This window comes from Pelecanus crispus, chromosome 6 (assembly GCF_030463565.1).
Source record: "Pelecanus crispus isolate bPelCri1 chromosome 6, bPelCri1.pri, whole genome shotgun sequence".
NCBI lineage: Eukaryota > Metazoa > Chordata > Aves > Pelecaniformes > Pelecanidae > Pelecanus > Pelecanus crispus.
Window position 1 is genome coordinate 64,037,275 of NC_134648.1, and position 13,136 is coordinate 64,050,410.

Sequence of the window (13,136 nt, forward strand, 5' to 3'; positions counted from 1 at the left end):
ATTTGCTGGCAAATAAGAATGGGATCGGGCCACTCGTAGTGTTCACATTGACATGCATGCAGTCTGTAGTGCCTATAGAGACCCCACTCTGCATTACAAGGCTGGAGGCGAGCCCCGTCTGTACTGGGGGGGTGTGTTTGCACGTGTGCATGCATTGCCTCCCTCCTGGTTGGATTTGGGATCAGGGGACCACTGCAGCCTGCCTCTGCAAGGCTGGGATGTGAGGAAACCTTAGGGTTTAAGATGCACCAACGTCAGACCTGGCAGCCAGAGAAGGGAATAGAACACATCTCAGCCCTTTTAAGATCACAGGAAGCAAAAAGGCTACACACATTTGAAATTTCTCAAGCTGTCCCATTCCAAGGACTGGCTCCTTTAGGAATCTCTCTGCCGCTCTTTCTGAGCTAAATTTCTGAGCTAAATGCAGTAATTTCTGAGCAGCCACCTCCTGCTCTCCAAAGAGCTACCTTATGAACATAGGCTTGTGCAACCTTAAGACCCCAATAATTGGGGGCTATAAATTATTAAGAAACAGAGAGTCTTCCAGTTTAAACTACACTGTGTAAGCTGCCTAATAATCGCACAGCTCCACAGGGTAGGACATTAGACAGGAGAGATGGGGGGCATTAAAAGATGGTATTGGCAAGCTTTTAGGGTGGATTTTGCACATCTTCCAAAGTGGATATTAAAGCCCACAGTCAGCCATTCAAAAAGCCTGCAGAGATCAAAACCCCAGCAGCTAATATGATGCCTTACCTATATCTTCCGCTCCTAAGGGAATGGAAATAAATCGAGATGCTGGCTTACACCCACAGCAATCCCTAAGGCACTGATAGCCTTCACTTCTTTCTTAGCCTAGAAGGAGAGGAGTCCCTAAAAATATCAGCAGACTATCCACATTTTCTTGCGATCGCTTGCCTTTTGTCTCTGTAGTTGAAGAGGATTGATGTCTCCTGGCTTGGGAGGCTCACCAGGGTAGTGTTAGCATTACAGCATACGAGGAGCACAGAACTGTTTATTTGAATCATGAGGCTGCTGCCTGGCACAGCCAGCTCCTCTCTCTGTGCTGCTGTATTCAGGAGCTGTGTGGATCCAGACACAGCTCTATTTTCTGCTTTCTCCATCCCATTTCATCAAGGCAGTGATGGCTGGAAACACTTGTTAGTAGCACAATTTCTGCCTCACACTACCTGAATTCTGCTGATAAGATTAAGCTATAGTCCAAGACCTTATTGGTTTATATTTCACAGCTACCAGGCATCTCCTAGAAAGCAGCACTGATGCTATATGGATTCTCTCTATTACAACTGGGTTGCCAATACAAATGCAAAAGTGCCTTAAAACAATGCAATTCAAGGAGGTGTCAAAGAAATTCCATCTAGGTCTGTAGAAGAGTTTATATATTACAGAGGAGGAGATAGCAAAGCTGTAGCGTTATTGAGCCATTTAAAGTAATATCCCCCATTACTGCAGAGAGCCCACATTCATCTGGGATTTCATGTGGGCTGACAACGGTTCTAGCTTCACTCCACCTCACGCGAGCAGCGTGCCCCTAAGGCAAGGGATGTGAACGCACCTGCCTGCAGCAGCACGCACCTGCTAGCTGGGGTTCTGGAGGGGCTGCAAAACTCTTTCTAGGGCACAGGAGAGTGTGCAGAGAGCACCCAGGCACCTCTTCCCTTCTTGAGTCCAAAGCCAGCCCTGCAAGGCTGTGCTTTCTCAGTTTTGCTGGCTGTGCTGTGATCCTTAATCAGCAGCTACTGGCTTCTTGCTCTTTCTCCTTTTTTTCTTTTTTTCTTTTTTTTATTTTTTTTTCGTGAGGTGTGCTGCCTCCTGGAATCCGCAGGCTGGAAATCCGTTCTGCCTCAGAATTTGGCTCCCACTGGGCTAGGAGTTTCAGTAGTGTGGGTAACATTGTAAACATTGTATTTGCCTACCTTATCAAATTTCCAGGTAGACGATGCTTGGCACTAGAATTGCCTTGGAGGCAGTCCATGCCTGAAAAGTTAGGTCCATCTTCATACACCTCCCCGCTTCATCCAGCTAATGGCTTGTGCATTGGATTTGACCCAGCGGATTATTCCTCCGGCTCATCACCTGGGCTTGATAGGAGACAGAAACGACTAGGAGGGCAGCATGCGCTACCCTAACAAGTGAATGCTTTGATGCCCGCGTTTAGCTCCGGGGACCACCACCCCCGCGGCGTGGCCAGTGGAGACGGGGGAGCGAGCAGGTTTGCGCCGTGCCCGCGCAGAGCCAGCACCTCGAAGCGGGCCCACACAACCCGGGGCGAGTCCCAGCACTGCGATGCGCTGCTGGGAGCGCCGGGCAGCCCAGGAGGGAGTGACAACCGCCCTGGCTGTGTCGGGCGAGCCCCAGGGGACACCAAACTTGCCCTGCCCCGTGCCCGCCGCCGCCCCGGCCCGCGGGGCCCCGCCGCGCGCCGGGCTCCCGCCGCCCCCTGCTGGCAGGAGCTGGCTACTGCGGCGCGCGCGGCCTCGCCGGCGGCCGGGGGTCCCGCACCGGCAGCCTCAGGCACCGGCAGCCTCAGGCACCGGAGGGGACGGGGAGGGCCGCATCCCCGCCGGGCAGGGGTTTCCCAGCGCCTTTGCAAGGGCTGGAAATTAAGGGGAATAAAAAAATCCCCCATACACCTGCCGGAAAGTACTCGGGAGGATGCGCAGGAGGGAAACAGGGGTCAGCGTCGTGTCCGGCACGCGGACCTGCGACGTCCCCTTCCCGCCCGCTTCGCTGGGCGGCTGCGGGACCCACTCACGCTGGCCCACCGCCTTGTGCCGGCTGCGTCCCAGCGCAGAGAAGCCGAACTCAGGTGCAAGGGCACGCACGCAGGCCCGTCCTACAGCGCTGCCCACCCCTGGCTGCCCCAAGGCCGGACCTCGGCACCCCGACACACATGACACTGGCTCGTAATACGTTTCCTTCCTGAGAGCAGCAGCTCCCAGCGCCTGCAGAGTTGGTTCAGTCTGGGACAGCCCAGGCACTCACCTGGGAGAATACATCCCCTCTCTTTGCTGTCGGGATAGGAACCAGACACACTCGCTCACCAATTAAAAGCAAATCCAGCTCATTCGCATGTATTCTGCAAACTGCAAACACAAGTGGAATGAAAACTGATCAGTTTAATACACTCACCTTAGGAAAGGACATCCTCACCTGAAAAATAGTAGAGACAAAAATCTGCTTCATACACACAACTTGCAGAGCTGTAGAGACTTGACTTCAGAGCGGCAGCTCTAGGCAAGGTCACTTGGTGAAATGTGAATAAAACTTCTCATATAATTTAGAAAGCACAGGGACGCCTCTCAAGAACCGCTTCACAAAGCGTTTCCCTGCAGGGTGTGCAGCTCCTCTGGAGTGACGTAGCAGCCACTACTGGGGCAAAGCCTGCAGAGCTCTACGACTTCTGTATGGTAGTAATTACAAAGACTTTGGAAATGGAATCAAATCCAAAAAAAAAAAAAAAAAGGAATCTATTTAAGACACCTTTTTGATCCCCTTGAGTCTGAAAGTGCCCTTCTGCTTTTACTGTGTCCATGCCTTCAGCATTCCTGGAGGCAAAGGAAGTGCTGTTATCTCTGCGTGCAGTGCAGGGAACTGGGGGACAGAGGCTTTTCAGAACCAACTGGCAATTCCGAGTCCTGTATTTGGGATACGCTACTTGAGAGAGCCCTACTTGCGGAGATGAGGCTGGCAGCATTGGCTTGAATCAGGTTTAGTTGCCCCAAGCTAAACATAAAGGTGCTTTAAAAAAGAATAAAAAATCACCAGTCACTGTTGAAATGCTGACCCAAATTACTTGCCCTAGGTTATACAGGGGAGACTGGGATGGGGCCAAGTAAACTGAACTGCCTCCTGAATTGCTGAGTAGCATCCAAAAAGCCCAAGTCTCCATCCTTTGGGACACTGGATGTCCCCACATGATGTGCGTCTGCGGCACCCTCGGCCCTCGAGTCCTGCACGTGCGCGGCTTCCTAATGAAGCACATTAGTGTGAGAGGTGCTGGGGTTAGTTAATCATCAGGGTGGCAACAGGCAAAACTGCCTATTAAAGACAGGGCTCCACCGAGAGCAGACGGAGATGCCACGAACTTGAAAGCTCCTATCTTCTTCCTTCTCTTTGTACACCCTTAACAAACATTAGCATCCAGGCTTCAGCAACATGCTGCCCATCACTGACTGACGCTTACCTGTTATTATAGTATCTTTGCTGTGTCATCCAGAGTTGACCTTGGGAAACAGATCTAATATATATTCATAACTCCATTTAATTTCATCATTAGCTCTTCTGTATACCTAATTTATCACCATAACTATGTCAAAGTGGGAAGCCTGCAATTTCCTTGCCAATATACTGTTGTTGTAGTAAGAATACATCAGCGGAGCAGTTACTAATCTGCTGTTCTGCCTTCCCAACTCCCCCACCCGGGGGCAGCTGCAGAGGAGGCAGGTTTTCTTTCTCAGCCATGCCAGTCTGTTAAACAGCTGTTGCTCCACCAATTACTCTGTTTATACCTTAAACATATTAATAAGGCTGGGCTTGAAGATGAATACTTCACAGAAGTATCTTTATTAAAAAATGAGAAAGGTGTTGAGAGAGCACTAGCATCATAAATCACGATTTGGACATGACACCATGTCAGCAAGGAACAGATGCACAAACCCCCCGTTGATTCCAAGAGCGTCTGGATCAGCAGTTACCTTAGGGATAGCCCTGCTAAAGGAAACGTGTTGATACAAGAATAAGGCTTATCTCTTGTATGGCCATCAATCTGCTGAACTTAAAATACACCACAAAGCCACAAAATCCCCACGTAACAGACAGAGAAATGCTCATCTGGAGAGCGGAGTGACAAGACTAAGGGCACTCAGCAAGGTGGTAGCAGAGCTGAGCCCAAGTCCCGTGACACTGTTCTGCCCACAACATAACAGGGCATCCCATCACATCCAGGAGTTACCGGTGGCATTTGGGTCTAGCTCACCCATAGCTCTGAACTGTACATCTCCAGAGCACTGCAACCACCATCATGTTCACAGCCACTTTCCAGCACTGCAACACCTGATCCCAACATCATCCTGGCGCTGTGAAGATCTTCATGCCTCTCTCCAGCCAGCTCTGCTCTCTCTTGAGACCAGTGACCAAAGTCCCTGCTTGCAGTCATATCTAGGAGAAGGGGGAGCAGCCGCCAGCTGTGCGTGGCTACGTGCAGAGGGACATGCTGCAGCTCCTCCGCTGCGCACACACAACTGGCACCTGCACAACAGCACCATGCAGATGCGCTCCTGGGACCTCCTGGGTAAGGCAGGGGCATAATCCACAGCCAGGACAAATTCAGGCACTTCTTTCAGAGAAACTTGTAGGGTCTGTGGGCTCACAGCAGAGGGAAAAGAGCCTGTCCTTGCCAGGGCAGTGCTCAAAAATGCTCAAAGAAACGCCATTTGCCTCCCAAGAGCTGGAGACATGCACAGAGGTGGTTAATAAGAACCCCTCCAAAGGCAGCCTGCATGAAGCAGACACAGAGCTGATTCGTTGAGCAGGCCTGGAAAAGCCCAGAAGCACATGGAAAAACAGCACCAGAAGCTATTTACAAGGAAATGCAGAGGAGGACAAAGGACAAAGCAGAGGAGGAAAATCTGGTGAAAAAAAATGCACTGCAAGTGCTTTACTTCTGAATGGTGAAGGGCAAGGTATATCAGCAAACGCCACACAAGGTCATCAACAGTAATTACTGCAAGAGAAATCATTATGTCAAAGCTTCAGGAAAGGAAAAAAGTATTATTAATTTGAAGTGATAAGGATTAAGAAGAAAGCAGAAGCTAAACAGGCAAAGGGACTGACAGTAAGCAGGTTGGGTTCCCAGGCACTTCTCAGCATCACGCAAAAAAGAAGCCAAACCTGCAATTAAACAAAACAAAATTAAAGCTTGGCAGGATCCAAACACCCCTGAGGAGATTCTAAATTACACACAAGATGTTCAGACCCTCAAGTACTTTCTTTGGCAGCACGTGAGACAACTGGATATGTCACCCTGGGTGAGAGGGGCCTGGAGAGGTGTCACAACATGCTGTCGTGAGAGACCTGAGAGACTGCTGCCACATGGCACCAAGCGGAAGCTAAATGACCGGGTCCCAGGTTTGGGACATGACAAGCCTGAGCAGGGAGGAAGAAGCAATAGGGCTGCTACTGGTATTGGATACAGCAGCTACAGCTTCAATAAAATTGTGTAATTTTGTAATCCAAGTGAGGCCAAACCTGGGATGAAATATTCATATGGTAAAAACATGAGCAGAATAAAAAAAATGCAACCAGAGCAGACAACATCCCCAATCTCCTTAGATCCAAGCTGCTAAAAGACTCCGCTAAAAGACTCCAGCCTTAAAGCACATGAGCAACTGGCAGGTACCTCCCTGACTACACTGCATATTAAGAGAAAATATAATGACAGCAACACAACAAATGGCAAACGGCAGCTCAAGGCAGAGTCTCTAGCCATGGCACAGTTATCAAGGCAGCAACACAAGCTGTGCGTTTGAACAGACGCAAGCAAGCTAAAGAGCGCACCGAACACACCTCCATCCAAGTGCCTACCACCAAAGAAATCTTACCTGACTTGGCAAAAGGAAGAAAAGATATCCCTGGTTTTTGATGCCAATAATGGAGATTGGCATTAGCTACTAGGCAAGGAAAGCAGCTTCCTTGCATTGTTTTGAGCACCAGGATCGAAGTACAGATGGCTGAGACTGTCATTTGGGATCAAAAGTGGAGATGCCGCCAGCAAGACACACTAACAAGACTCTCAGGGATCCTTGTCACTGCTGATGACATTTAGGGGTGGAGATGAGCAGACAGCTTGCTGGAAGCTGTGGCAGTTAAAGGGTACAAATGGCTTTGTCAGCCAAAATAACAGGGAAGCAATTGGACCTGTTCGATAACACCAAACTGAAACTGTACATTGCTGCACTGTTCACTTGGTGACCTTCCGAGGACAGCCTGCGGGAAGTTCAAACCAGGGCTGGAGCCAAGCCTGACTGATCCCAGAACAAGCATGCCTTTGCCACACTCCCCAGCTCACCAGGAATATTGCATCAGACAGATCTTTTGGCAGTACTCAGCCCTCTTATCCCCATAACGGAGAGCTGGCAGCCCTGGCAGAGGCAGACTGGTTTCATCGCTAGCATTTCTTGATGCCCCATGGACCAGCCTTGCCACCAGCAGTTAGTCCCTAAGAAGAGTTCACCCCCCAGTCAGCTGACCCTCTGCCAGGGCCAGCAATGCTCAGGACGAGGGATGCTCAGGACCTTATCAGCACCCTAGGGAGTTTTAATCAGTGGAGAGAGAGCCTGGGCAGCATGGTACTAGAGATTCCGATGTGCCATGTGGGCATGGAGGCACCCCCTCGTAAGGGTTGGGCCCATCACCTGGAAGAGGTGGTTTTGGCAGCAGCTGGTGAAGCAGCTGAAGATTAACTCCTTCTCAGGGCCATTCCCCATGGAGGCACAGAGAATTTTGCTGCAGACATCCCCTGCGAGCAGGAACACACCTTCAGAGATGGAAAGCAGAGTCCTCCATGGGGCTTTGTTGGTCCCATGTCCAGTCTCCTCCAGAAGTCACCTGCTCTTGTTTTCCAAGCCTGTAAGTGGGAAAAAAGGTGAAGTGGAAGGAGCTGCAGTGCATCCCAGGGGAGGTTTCCAAAGCAGCCTGAGGAAGGGTGAGGCTCCCAGCCCTGAATGGCAGAAGGGACAAGGAGAGACCTGGGAGTGGGGGGAGCAGGTGGATCTCCCCCGGCATCCCAAGCAGAGGCTGAGGTGCCGGTGAGCAGAGAACTCCCCCGTGGCAGCTCCCCGGCTGCTTCCCCTCCTTCCCCACAGAGTGGAGCTGCGCTGCCTGTTTTTAGGCAAGGCAGAGCCGAGGCCAGGTTTGCAGCTCTGGATGCAGCTCCCCAGGCAGCCGGGCTGCATCCCAGCACTCAGCAGTGTAAATCGGATCTGCATCAGGCAGAGGCATCTGATCCCTCCAGCTAGCCAGAAAGCACAAGTCAGAGTCTGGGCTGGTGTTTCTCCAGCTGCAGGAAGGCAGGCGACAGCCGAGGTGGCATAAAGCTCATCCGTGCAGTGCTACGCCAGCAGTGCCTTCAGCACACGCTTGGACGGGCAGAGGGAGTTTATGCAACACCAGCACTTTGTGGCATAGGATTCTGGTATTTTTGGTTTGGTACTGGGAACCCTAAAACTGGATTTACTGTATCATCAAATCACAGTACACAAAAAGTCTGAAGAACTGGGAAGTCCCCATGTCCCTGCCAGGAATGTTGGCAGGTTGTCAACCCACTGAACAAGTGTCTGTCATGGTTTAGCCCCAGCCAGCAACTAAACACCATGCAGCCGCTCGCTCACTCCCCCTACCCCGATGGGATGGGGGAGAGAATCGGAGCAGTAAGAGTGAGAAACACTCCTGGGTTGAGATAAGAACAGTTTAATAACTGAAATAAAATAAAGTAAAATAGTAATGATAATAATAAAAATATAATAATAATAGTAATAATAATATACAAAGCAAATGATGCACAATGCAATTGCTCACCACCCACCGACCAATACCCAGACAGTTCCTGAGCAGCGATCGCTGCTCCCCGGCCAACCCCCCCCAGTTTCTATACTGAGCATGACGTCATATGGTATGGAATAGCCCTTTGGTCAGTTTGGATCAACTATTCTGGCTGTGCCCCCTCCGAGCTTCTTGTGCGCCTGGCAGAGCATGGGAAGCTGAAAAGTCCTTGACTAGCATAAGCAGTACTCAGCAACAACTAAAAACATCAGCGTGTTATCAACATTCTTCTCCTACTAAATCCAAAACACAGCACCATGCCTGCTACTAGGAAGAAAATTAACTCTATCCCAGCCGAAACCAGGACACCAAGTTAAGGCTGGACCACTGATAAAGCAGAGGTACTCCTGAACTGTATCTGCACTGCAAAACTGGTAGCAGAAAATTGCCCCTTCGAAAAGTTTTTCCATTAAAAGTCTTTATTTAGAGGACTGATCTCATTATTCTAAAATAAATCTTGGGGTTTGGGGAAAAAAAGAATCTTTGAGGGCTGTTTAATGTCAAGGGTTGGATTCTGATCCAAGCTGTGCACGTATCATTGCACCAGTCTCAGCTGAGTTGCTTCTGCTCCACACCCACACAATGGAGACAGCAATCTGCCCCCCCCCACATCGCAGCTACCATATGTACTCTCTGCTGGTGCTCTAACATGATTAGAAACCCAGAGAAGTCTGCTTTCTTGGGATGCTGCAGCTGAGCTGAAATCACAGGTGGCCAGCGTAATACAGCTTCTGAGATGACACTCTAATATTTTTAGCGGAGCCGAGTGCTCACGAACAAGGCAGAAATGACACATCTGAGAGCTGAAATCCTCCCTTTGCGAAACAGGTACAGCAGAGCAGGGCAAACACATGCCCACCTGGACCACCTCGGAACACTGCTCGGGGTGGAGGAGCTGAGTGACACGGGACCTCCCAGTGCACGGCACCACTGCCAGCCAGCACCCACTGGGGTGGCTCCTCCTGGATGAGGCTTTGAACAGGGCCATATTCCAGTCACCACTGGTGTGACCACTGATAATAGAGACACAGGCTGTAATGGACGGATGAAATGCAGCCATTGATCTGCCTGTCTTAGCGCTCTGGAGAGCAGGTTGAATACACATAAAATTTCTTTTTCTTCTGGAAAAAGAAGCTCTTGTAGAGCTAAAAAAAAAAAAGGAAAACTAAAGGCAGCACTGCAGCACTTTAATAAAACCCCATGAACACATTTCATCAACCAAGAAAACCGAAACTGAATCTTTTTACAGAAACCAGACATTCAAAAGACACCTATTTTGTGCAAAACCCGGTTTGCCTTTGCAAAATAAAAACCACTTTGCTGGAAGTCTTCAGACAGCCCCAGCACTTTGTCCGTGGAAGCAACAAACAGCAGACATGCAGGAAATACTTGCTTTATTTAAATAATTTATTTTCTTTTCTCTTCCTTCTATATTCTCCAAGGGAGAATGTGCTTGTGATTGATAGACTCCAAAAGCCACAGACATGCCTTATCTGTCAACTGGAAGTCACCAGGCTTCCTATCTGTTAGTGTTGTCGCTCTGCGCTGTATGGTATTCTGGACAACGAAAGCCTCTGTGTGTAACAGTAACATCTCTGGATCTCATGCACAAGGTGAACCGTGCTGCCTCTGCTCTTGCTAATGCAGCCCAACATGGTTTGGTAGCTTCCTCTCCATCCTTCTCCCCAAAGTTACTCCTCTTATGTGACAACACTACTCAGAAAAAAATTATTTCCTTTCAGTAAGTGCCTGTATTCTTCTGAGGGCAGGCAGGCCAAAACACAGAATGGCAAAGAAATGCTTTTTGATACCTTGGCATCTACTAGGTGATAGCAGCAATAGCTGTGACGAGTTTGCCAGTCTCCGTCCAGAACAGTGGAGTGGGAATCTCTGCCCAATTCTTCTGCCTGCCCACAGGGCAGTGAATTAAAAACTTACCAATAACAGGTCCTGGCCCAAAGCTGTTAGCCCACCCACACCACTGGAAGATGGATACTTGCTTCAGTACTCACTAAGAGTCAAAACGAGCCCAGCTTGTCCTCCCTCAGCGTCTCATGTGCTTATCCTCTCTCAGCATCTTGCTTGCTGTATGGAAATAGCCAGCCTGTTGAGCTGGTGCTCTGGCAGCTCTGAGCATCTATAATTCAGGTATCTACCCTGGGAGCATTGAAAAATACACCAGAAGTCAGGTCCTACATTTTTGTCTTTGCCTAACTGCATTTACATGCCATCAGCCAGGTCTGCTGTGCCCTCCTAGACCCCATTGGTGGCAGAGGCTCAGCACCACCCAGCACCATGCTCATTTGGCTTTTTGAATATTTTCTTCAGCTACGAAAATGCTCTTTCCTGGTCTCAGATACACACTGCATGGTATTTGGAGTAAACACCTGCAGCTGCCTTTTTTATTTTTTTCCTCCTCTCCTTTTCCTGGTAACACTATGTTCTCCTAGGGAGGAAAAACATTAGCTTGGTGCTTGGGATGATTCAATTACTCAGCAGTAGGTCAGAGAAAAAAACAAACATTGGATGCTGCTTCTTGCATCCTCTAAGCAAAAGCCCTGCTGGAGCACAGATGAACTGGCATTTCAGACAGCATCTTAGGACCAGTAGTCCTAAACTACTGAAATAGTTTGTACCCTTCTTTAAAATGCTTTGTTAAAAAAAGGGGGATTGATTTACAACCCGTGGCTATGCATTCGTCGTCTTGAAAACATCTGGAGTCATTACTTGTTACTTATTATCAGGCCTAAATATTTTTCCCCACTACTTGGAAGGAGGTGTGAAATTCAGATAACACATACAAATTCTGAGTTTCATTAATAATAATGTCTGCTTTTGGAGGGCCCTATTCTCCTAGCAGATGTTTGGATAAACTAGAGGCAGGTACAGATATCTCCCACAACCTTCTTCATGAGATTTCATTCAAAGGAAGATTGTGTGGCAGCATTCGCTGCATCAGCTTTACACTTTCCCTGGCTGTTGGCACACATGAATTGTTGCAAAAGCTGGTGAGAATTTGTATTCACAGAAACATTCGCGCCAGAAGTATTCATGCTGTCATCACACTACAATAGGAGAGGACAAGGGTGGAGGTCCCTAACAAGGAACAGAAATAATGCCCAGGCAATTAGTTGGACTAGATAAATAATGAAGAAAAAAATAATGCACTTCTAAGAAGTGTGAAAATATTGATGTGCAGCAAGGACAGGGAGCTGAACTGTGACCAAAAATGAGGAATTGATGCAACAAAGGTTTTAGGCTAAATTTTGGTGCAAAGCCAAGATCTCAGCTCAAGAAAGTCTTCATTCAGCTACTACCTGACCACAGAAACACCCAGTCTTTCTTCTTTGGCACTTCTAAGGCACCAGCACTCAGCCTCAGCGCCCAGGCTTGCCAGGATTGAGGAACCCAGCGTTTCACTCAGCTCTGCCAGAGCAGATCAGCAGCAGAGCTGTTGGCTTGTGTGCCCAAACAGGCAGAGCACCCGTCTTCCGCGTCTGTAGGCACAGCTGCCTGAGAGTGGCCACAGAGGAGGTTTGAGGTTACAACAGCCTAGCATTCACAATGTGCAGCCAAGGAAGTAAAGTGCACCTCCTCCTCACATCTTATTGCCAGCATGACCTGGCCATCACACTGGTCCTGTCCAGCTCCCTGCCCTGAAATGCTGCTTCTCTGCTGGAGAAGCCAAGAGGTACATCCACTTGGGAGGACACAGCGAGTGGAGACACAAAAGCAGGGCACTACTCTGCTGCTTCTGGCAGGGCATCCCTCTGCCATGTTCCCCTGACAGTCTCCGTCGCCTTTGTATTAGCTCCTCGGGACAGGGGGCTCCTGGATGCTGTGACACAGCCAGGCTTGGGTCTTGGTTGAGGCACGAGGAGGTCACAGGGAAGGATGTGGTCACCAAAAAGCCCTTTTATTCAGGTGTGCCTGCAAAATGCATTTTGTGAATAGTCTGAACAACGTCACACCTGCCTGAAGTTCCTTCAGAGAAGATGACTTAGTTATTCATATAAACTTCTGGACTGTTACAGATAACGTCACCTCAAAATATCTGTTGCTGCTGTCTGAGCTGCAGCAGGTCTTCCCCAAAGTGTTCTTCCCATGGTTTAGGGATCCCAAGGTATGGTGAATCTGTCACAGCTCCAAGTTAACATCTTCTGTTTTGGCAGTACCAAGTGTAACAACCTGCCCCTTTCCAGAGCTACTGCAAAGCAGGTTTCTGGTTGAGTTCTCTGTTTGCTTTCTCTGTTTTTTAAGGTGTACAAATCAGCATGGTTGCATTGGTTTACTTCCAGGGCAGGAGCAATAGTGCAGTCCCTAAACTGACTTGTATGTGTACTTTTATGATAAATCTAAGCTGAGGTATCTGGGAGCTCCCAGATTGCAGCCACTTCCCAGTTTGCTATCAGAGCTGGATGTGGACATGTGCCAGCCCTTCCCTCCCTTTACTAACACACTCTGCTTCCACAAGAAAAATATGCCAGTGCATAGGACACAACAAGCTGCAAGAG